The sequence below is a fragment of the Eleutherodactylus coqui genome, chromosome 3 (genome assembly GCF_035609145.1).
Source record: "Eleutherodactylus coqui strain aEleCoq1 chromosome 3, aEleCoq1.hap1, whole genome shotgun sequence".
NCBI lineage: Eukaryota > Metazoa > Chordata > Amphibia > Anura > Eleutherodactylidae > Eleutherodactylus > Eleutherodactylus coqui.
In genome coordinates this window covers 244,251,805-244,259,611 of record NC_089839.1, presented here as the reverse complement: position 1 = coordinate 244,259,611, position 7,807 = coordinate 244,251,805, and positions in this window count along the sequence as shown.

Sequence of the window (7,807 nt, the reverse complement as noted above, 5' to 3'; positions counted from 1 at the left end):
AAAAGACGGCTTTGAGCGAATTTTGAGCGAGAATCGTTGTGTCTAAGTGGGCCTTAAGGCCTTATTGACACAACCGTATTTACGCAGGAATTTAGCGGTGTAAAAAAAACACACAAAAATCGCAAGCATACGAAGCATTGGATTCCATTGGATTCATTCAGAGGAACGATTTTTGGGCACGTAAGAAAATTGCGCTGGGAAAAATAGCACATACGTGATTGTTTTCGGTCACCGATTTTATACGTTGCATCAACAGATAGGTCTTGCCCTATATTTTGCTGAAATACCCAGGAAGCTCCCATAGACTTCTATGGAAACAGGAAAAAAGGGAGAGGAGGGGGGGGGGAGTTACTCTGTGTTCAATGCTGGGAAAAGTAGACATCTGGCTCTATTCAAGCATTATTAGTCATTCCGAGGATTTCTGTGCATGGCATGAAATACGCTATTCTTCTATCATACGAATATACGGTGAATACGGGCGAATGTACAAACACATACAGTCATGTGAATAGGACTTACAGGGCTCTTTTTGACTGGACAATTCTCATTAGCATGAGCAATCGAGTTAATGACGTAATTGCCAGCTTATTCTCTCTCATGCAGCCGGTATAGACAGGCAGATTCATCATTGACTTGTTCAACGAGGATAATTCAATATCGTTTAGTGTTTCACATTCGCTCCGTGAAACACTGAACAAGAAGTAAATGAGCCCACAATGATTTTTATGCCTACATAAAATGAACCATGTGTGAGTAGCAAATGAATCTTGTTCATCATTCAGTTATTGGCTCGTGTTTTGACCAAACGATTATCGTTCACTTTTGCTCAGTTAAATTATTTTTTGAACGATATAATCGTTCCGTCTAACCCTGTATACGTTTTTTTAAATACGGACAAAGATAAGTCCTATTTTTCCGGCTGTACGTCTGGAATGTGCACCATATGTGCTATCTTTTCTGGACAATTCTATGCACTGGAAAATCGCCCATCTGAACAAATAGTTGTGATTTTCGGACAGTGTTTTATCACGAGAAAAATAGCCATGACAAAATACTCTTGTGAAAGAGGCCTAAGGGCTCTTTCACATAAGCGCATATTGGGTGCGTTTTCACGGCCGGATGATATAAGCTGCCCATCTGATGTATGGGTTTCCAATGCATCAGTTCAGATAGGCGTATTGCCAATGTGTAAAAACATTTTTACGCTGGACAGAAAAGATAGTTCTGGAACTATCTTTGGCTGGAATATGGCAGCCGCTGCCATAGACTCCTATTTAGCATCCTGACTGCTAAACTCCCTCCCCCTTCTCTCCCCCTCTCTGCCCTTTGCTAGCTGTCTGCAATGGGAGGGGCGGGACAAGGGGAGAGCTAGTATGCTAAAGTCTTGCTCCCTCCCCCTTGCCGGCAGCTCCCATAGGCTGGAGGAGCGGGACTAGCTCTGCTAAGCTCTGGCCCCTTCCCTTTGTCATGAGCAGGCAAGGGGTGGGAGTTTAGCAGAGGTATATAGCTCCAAGGGGTAGGAGGAAAACCCCAAGCAAAAAAACTCACTGGCTGGATTGTCTTTAACCCCCATGCCAGAGAGGTGTCCTACTGGAATGTGGCTGTATGCTATGTATCAGTGTTCATTCTGTAAGCAAAGATGCCAGTATCCAGAGTTTATGTAGGAATAAATCAGATGTTTCCCATTTCCCTTCATGCTTGTTTGGTGGATTGACTCAGCTTGAATAACAAGTCACCCCAATCCAAGCAGCGATAGTTACTATGATAAAAAGGTAGCTAACACAACTGATACACTATATAAAGATAGATAGAAGTTCGGGAATTAATCCCTGACTCAAAATGGTAGTGCCAAAGACAAAATTAATGAGAAGGTTCAAGTGTGTTCGACACGTTTCTATTGGACCTACAACTCATCAAGAACCTAATTGTCTTGATGAAGATGGATTTAATTGCCACAAGATCATATAATTCATATCAAAAGACTGCCCTTTGGACTGGCAATTAAGGTTCAGAATCACCCACCCCAAACAAGGAATGTGATCCCAGGAGGCACAATCTCCTCCTCCTTATAGGATCCCCAGAGGACCCAATAATCCCTGGGTTCTGTTACAATCTCCTACCAAAGGAACAATCCCATAACCAAACAATAACAAAAGGAGAAAAGGAAAAGAAAAGTGGTAGCGTGACCGCCAGCCCTGATGGTGGAGTGGCGGTCAAACGAACAAAATTAAGCGATAATCATTCAGTGTAACTGCAAAAAAAAAAAAATTACTATTCCTTCACTTCTCGTTATCGCTGACTTCCAGTCAGCATAAAAGCCTTGCTGGATCACGGGATTTTCGCTTTGTGGAAATCCCATGAAAGAAGGTGAAGTGCTTAGCGAGAAGCCTGCAATCCAGCGATGAACACCGCCTGTCTAAATGCTCTGCACAAATGCCAATGACCTTAGCGGTGATCTCCGTGCTCAGGCAGCCGTTTAGACTACTGTCATCTCGTTTAAATGGGAGATTAGGCTCAACTTTTATTGTGTACTGTAGGAGCTGTTAAAAGCAAAATAAAACTGGTTGCGGTCAATTGTACCACAATTGTCTGAAATGCTCTGTGTTCCAGATGTGTCAAGAGTGCCCATCTAACCCAGGAGACAGCAATCCCCTAAGCCACCAAATACAATAGTAGTGTTGCACTTTGTGCCTCCCAAAATAACACACTGGGTGTGCCCCCAAATAGTGTCACCAACATTGTGCCCTTAAAATACTAGTGGCATACTCGATACCCCTAAAATAAAAGTGCCAATATAGTCGCATAACGTCTTTCCCATATTGAATCCTCTTTCGGTCTGTGTCCTGGTTGTTCTACCTCTGCCACTCAAAACATTCTGGTACCATGGTGTCATCACATAACATCCATAAACGAGCGCTGGAGACCAAGGTGAAGATTGGAGCAGGGAACCTATGGTTCTCTTGCCCCACTGTAGCCACGTTCTGAGGATACAAATACACTTGACCGGTAGCTGTAACAAAAATGAAAAAATAAACACTTTCAGCTAATTGTTGAAATGTCATAGAGACATGTCAAAAGTAATCTTCAGAGGGGGGTCCTGCTGCTGACAACCGCAACTGATCGCTAGAATGAGGCGGTTGCAGCGCTCACCTAAGCACTGTGCCCCATCAGCTGCCTTCGCTGCTTTTTGGCTTCTTCCGACATCTGAAGACGGACTCATAGAAGCTAACAGTGCTTTCCATAAACCTCTATAAGGCCGTCTTCCACTGCCGGAAGGATCTGGAAAGCAGTGAAGACAGCCTAGGGTACTCCGGTGAGAGCTCCAACCCCTTGTTCTAGTGATCAGATGTAGTTAGTTTTAAGCAAAATGCGCCAGATGCTAGCTCATAATGCACAAATACACTGCACATTCCATACACCAGATTTATTATGTGTTTAACACTTTCCAATCCGCTGACGTCTGAAGACATTCTGATTGAAGGCTATAAAGCTTCCGATGTCGGAAAACGTCCAGGAGGGTATTCTTACTGTATATTACTGGCCACTCTGTTGTCGAGGGGCCTCTTCAGCATGTCCCATACCGCAGTACTAGCTCTAGCCAGCAGGTGGTGCCATTGTATAATGGCAGAAGGAGAAAAACCCCTAGGAAACCCTGAATCCAAAATTGGATTGCAAAGGGCTAAGACACCTTATACCACACAGTTTTGTGAATTGTTTGAAAAAGGAGTGCAAGGCTAAGAGAAGTCATAAAATGTGTCAGCTTTATTATCCCCTTCCTGACACGTCATACATCTACAGCGCAGCGGGCCAGAATACCAAAAAACAAGAAAAAAAACATGGAATAAAAAGGTGTGTCCATACGTTTGACTGGCACTGTATAAACACGATAGGAGAGTTATGTCAAAGTAGTTTGCAGGCCCCTACTCGTATGTCTATAAACATAACAAGTACCGTAATCCCTTTGCTCCATAGAAAAACATGAAATTAAGCTTCCGTCTACCATTACATGCAAGTTCAAGAAATGGATATGTTGTTGTAATTTTGTGTTCCTCTGGTCACTCTTCCCCATTTCTTGTCATCGGATCTCTTGCCTTTAAGAGCACTGTGTTCCATTGTATGCTTACAGCCTCTCCAATCTTCTCTTGTGCACTGAATTCTGCTTTCCACATCCATCTTTCAATACTTCCCCTTATCTACTGGTGTAACGTAGTAATTACTACTTCTTCCTATCTGTTAAAGGGGATATCTCATGAAAACAACTTCTGTCCATATGCCTATTTATGGATATAATAGAGAATGAGCCCACTTGGTACCCACTTTGTAAGAGTGGCCTCCCATTCTTATGGTCTCGATGTATTACAGGGCACCCATTTATCTTATGGCTTACATGAATACTAGATTTTCCTTTCAGATAGTGTAGTGAAAGTGCCCGGTTGCCTATGCCTTCGCTGGTTAAACTGGGTGGGTTACTGGAGATGTTAAGAGGTGGACCCCATGAAAAGGAATTGTTTGTGGTGAGACAGCCCCGTTAGGCCCTTTTAAAGCTTTCATATTGTCCTTAACAGTTTTGTCAAGGGTTAAGTTACCCTACAGATAGCAATGTACCCTACAATGTTCCTCCATGCCAATTGTAATGACCATTTGGTTATCTAGCAAAATAATGCAGTCATTAAAGGGGTATTGAGATGGCCAACCACTGCTCTAGTTACCGTCCAGTTACTATGAAAACAGACAAATGCTTCAGCCCAGCGCTGTTTCTGTAACTCTCATTGAAGGGAAGGGAACTACAGAAACAGTGAAGCGCGCTGTGCTACGCTATTTCTGTAGGTCTCATTAACTTTAATATGAGCTAATTATGATCTTTCATTTTTATGGTTAAGTATCAATCTACTTCTATCTAATGCGTATGGCCACCTTTAGACTTGTTCCTTTTGCATTTGTCATGCGGTTTTAAACTCCTTACATTCTGGAAGATAAAAGGATGAGACCCACTGAAGGCCCATTTATGCATAATGATTATCGCTCAAAATTCATTCAAACGGACGAAAATGAGTGATAATTACATGTAAACGCAGGCATCCTGCACTTTTTGTTTGAACAATGATTTAAAGGTAAACTTAAAATCCATTGTTCAGCTACCAGAGATAAAGCAAACACATTTCTCTCTCAGTAGACAGCTGTCTGTTATCTCCAGGGGTCAGCAGACAACATTGTAATCTGCTGGCAACCTTGATAAGAACAATGCAGCTGTGTGCAGCATGTGATAATCACATGCTGGGCTCTGCAAACAGCTCCTGGAGGCCCTTTTGTATGCAACGCCAGTACTGAGGAAGCTATTAAGATAGTTGCCAATCTTTTGATGTGCATGTTCCTTCTCAAATGCCTGCTTGAGGAGACTCACAAAAAGGCAGTTTCTCACCTGCAGATGAACATACTTGTTCTTTAATAATTTTTAATTAAAAACATGTTTTTATCATAGTGGAACAAAAATAAAAACTGAAAAAAAGGTTTACAAAATGCTAAATATGTAATAAAAAAACACAACTGCCCTCCTCTTATTACGTCAAACAGAAGAAAAGCAAACTGGAGTGCAGGACTTATAAAAATATTTATTAAATATAGAAAAGTCATACATCCAAAGAAGTCCACCATAGTGATAGGAGTCTTTGAGAGCATAATACAAATTGAAATAGACTTATACCAGTAGATACGGCCAGGGCAGTAGCCATCAATACATCTCCAGTATAACCCCCATTCAAGAGGAAGACACAAAGTGCATGTCACAAACTCCTTGCTCCAACCTTTCTTGGGGAAAAGGGGACTAGTCTGGTGTAACTAAGAACTTTTTAGGGGGAAAGGATGAGAATTCTATTCTGTACCCTAGAGATATTATCTGCAGAACCCAGGGATTCCCAATTATCTGGTTCCATCTCCCCGAGAGAGAGCCCACGGGCCCTCTATTTTCATCTGGATTCGGGCTGTCTTGGCGTAAAGGTGAAGCTCTTACCCTGGCCTCATTTGGATAGGACCATCTACCCATTTTACTCTTGCCTTTCTGATCCCTAGGCTGGTACGTCTGTTTACTAAAAGAAGGATTCCTCTTGGGTAGGTAGTTGGTTGGGAAACCTGTGTTCTTATCCCCAGAATCTTGTCTAGTTCCGACCCAAATAAATACGCTCCCTGGAAGGGAATGGAGCATAGCTTGTTTTTGGAGATCGTGTCTGCTGCCCAGGCCTTAAGCCATAAGGCACGCCTTGCGGAGTTTCCCAGTACTGTGTTTTTGGTTTAAAAGCATACGGACTCTGCTAAGGCATCTGCCAGGAATCTGATGGCCATTTTCACTGGTCTAGAGTGACCCAGCTGGGGCTGGGCGCCTGGTTCCGCTTTTAATGCCTAAACCTCTTCTCTGAGCATCTGGCGGAAATTATCCATTGAGAATTCTTGTTCCTCCCTGACGATATTTGTCGTGCAGTCAGTGCAACTTAATTTCTTTGCATTACCATCTAACTTCTTGAAGCATAATGCACTTTTTTTTTTTTTAAATCAGGCTTTGGCGTTTTATCCTAAAATAACAGGAGAAGCCATCAAACAGATAGCCTGTCAAGTGAACTACTCATGGCTTGTAGGTTTCCCCTGTCACTTTCCATGCTATCCAGTGTCTTCGAGGTGACTGAGCTGTAATCCCGCAGGAGAGGCTTTCCAGGGCAGTGGAGCTGCCACGTCTTTGAATTTGGTGGGGCTGACGCCACCGGAGCATGCGTCTGACATCATAGAGAGGCCATGTTATCACTGAGCGCCGCCTCACTACTCAACATCGGGCCCATACATAGGCATGCTGTGCATGCGATGGGCCTAGTAATTCTGAGATAACCACCGCTCGCAGTGCTGGCACAGGACGCTGTGCTTCATCGCTAGGTAAGCGATTCTTCCGTCCTTCTCCATCACTCCAAGGAGAAGCTCCTATGTGTCTGTAGGGACAGGAAGAAAACTGGAGAATAGTGGTAGCCTTTTGAACTCTCCTCTTCCTCTACCAGTGGGTTCAGAGGGCAACCTCCATGTGTGCTGTCAGGATGGATGGAATGGTAAATGCAGTTTCACCAGTCACATGGTATCAGAAGAAGGACTGCCCATTCAACTCTATGAAGGCAGCTGCAAATAGTTGCTGGTTGAATAAAAGTCGCAGTTGTTCGTATTTGAACAACTTGCAAATTAATTTACATGAGATCCCCCTACGAATGATACCTCAACGAACTAATGAACAATAAGCGCTCTTTGTAAAAGCAAATGAGTGACTGTGGTTCGTATGATTTAGCGACTCTTTTGAGTGACTATCTGAAAAATAGTTGCTCATTATAAAAAGGTAAGATATGCAATTAACCCCTTAAGGACCAAGCACTGTAAATTATGGTCAAGCAATCAAACAGGAGCAGGTCGGGCTCTCAGCTGTTAGTCACAGCTGATGACCCGGAGATGAGATGCAGTTTTTAACTGCTTTTGCCTTCTTTCCTGGGTACATAGCGCTCAATGAGCGCTATATACTAAAAAGTGTAAGTGAAAGGGTTTCTTCTACAATGCGACCCGTCGATCACGCGACCACCAGTGTACCCCTGTTACAACAGAGCTGCAGGGTCCTAGCAGGCCCAGATCAGGTCTATTGGGACTATTGCCACTATAGGGGGATATTTTCCCCTGTAAACGGGGCTCTTATGGATGTCCCAGCTACAGTGGAAAAAGTGTGCTATTTTGTAGCGAAGTGACAGCGCTACAAAACACATGTATGTGAAGCCCATGGTTTTCTTCACATTAG